A 1,668-nucleotide genomic window follows, 5' to 3' on the forward strand; every position below is an offset into this window, starting at 1 on the left:
ATGAGTGGGTGGGAAGAGATCAAAGAACTTGTAAGCACAAGTTCTTTGGACAAGACAATAAGGGTGGTGAAGGCCTGGGGCTGGCAGTGCGGGAGGGTAGGAGAGGGCAATGGGGGAAAAGAGGGGACATATGTTAATACTTTCAACAATGAAGATTTAATTAAAAAATAATAATATATAAAGCAATTTTTACTCCTATCTCTTTTCTATGATTATCTACAAAGTCAAAACCTCTTCACTATCTTGATTTTTCTTTCTTCTTCATATATGTTTTCATGCCATCCCCTCTTGCTGTAAATCCATTTAATTGCTAAATCCTGTAGATTCTGCTTCCATGTCATCTTTAAACTATGCTCTTTTAAGTTCCTCCTGAGCTTTTAGTTCAGACTCATCATTACTTTTCACCTGGCTTACTGCAGATTTACCTGGCAGTTTTCCCACCTCTAATTTAAAAAAATGTATGTATTTTTATTGATTTCAGAGAGGGGGGGGGGAAGAGAGAGAGAGAGAGACATCAATGATTAAAGAGAATCATTGATCAGTTGCCTCCTACACCCCCTACTGGGGATCTGAGCCTGAGACCCAGGCATACGCCCTGGCTGTGAGGTCCTGGTTCACAGGTCCACGCTCAACCACCGAGCCACACTGGCGGGGCCCTCCTCTAATCTATATAAAAGGCTAATATGCAAAGTGTCCCCTCGGGAGTTTGACCAGGAGACCAGGAGTTCGATGGCTCACCAGGACGTGTGCTGACCACCAGGGGGAAGCGGAACGAAGGAAGGCCTCAATGGGCCCTGATCGAAGGCCAGGCCTAGGAACCCTACCCGTGCACTGGGCCTCTAGTTTTTGTATACATTCACGGATCAAAGAAAAGCTGAACTTTTCTTCCCCCAAACTTTGAAAGCGCAAAGACTAAAAATACAGAATTCGATACAAATTCATCTACTTGCCACCTCAGGCCCCATTCTCCTGGTCTCTGCCACTTCTCCACATGCCCTAGTCTTCCCGTTTGCTTTTTCCTGAACACGTTCACTAAGTCACCTTCATAAGTGCTCCAGCTACCCCTTCTCGCTGTAGAACCCTCCTCATCTCCTTCCCCGTGGATCTCACAGCCTTCTCCACGCTGCCTTTCTTCCCGGATACCCGGCGGGCAGTGAGCAGTTCTTTCATCTTCCGCAGTACTCTGTATTTTTCTCTCATGGTGTGTCTTTTATGGGTTTCATCTTTGTTTTATTCCTTACTCTCTGAAGGAAAGGATGGCAGCTTCAACTGCCCCCGCTACCCCTGCAGCATCTTACCTATAGGGGCGTGTGTGTCTCCCATTAGTGACTTAGGGAGATAATGTGATGCAACGGTAAGCCCTCCGGAATTTTGAAGGCAGCACAGCTTCAAATTCCGGCTTTTCCATTGATTAGTTTGAGGCTTTGGGTGAGTCACGTCATTCGGCTTGTAAAATGAGGACATTGCTACCTGACAGAGCACCAAGGGAGAGAGCGTGGAAGCGCTTTGTTAACTCCACGGAGAAACCAGCCATGTCCGCTATTTTCCTCACGGGGACCCGACGCAGCCTCGCCATTCACAGCCGGGCGTGCGGGACCATCCCCCTTCACTCCCTGAACAGCGAGACCCGAGCGGCGGGGAACCGGGCCCCCAGGTGCCGCGGCCCCT

General features: G+C 48.4%; 1 long non-coding RNA gene across 1 annotated transcript in view; it reads right to left on the reverse strand.

Moving 5' to 3' along the window:
• LOC102241343 overlaps window positions 1-1,639 on the reverse strand; it is a 6,045-nt gene extending 4,406 nt beyond the window's left edge. Inside the window, exon 1 of the long non-coding RNA XR_001362519.1 lies at window positions 1,299-1,639. This is a non-coding gene — a long non-coding RNA (uncharacterized LOC102241343). The remainder of the gene's footprint in view (window positions 1-1,298) is intronic.
• Between the last annotated feature and the right edge of the window lie 29 nt (window positions 1,640-1,668).

Source organism: Myotis brandtii, unplaced genomic scaffold, assembly GCF_000412655.1.
Source record: "Myotis brandtii unplaced genomic scaffold, ASM41265v1 scaffold266, whole genome shotgun sequence".
Lineage (NCBI taxonomy): Eukaryota > Metazoa > Chordata > Mammalia > Chiroptera > Vespertilionidae > Myotis > Myotis brandtii.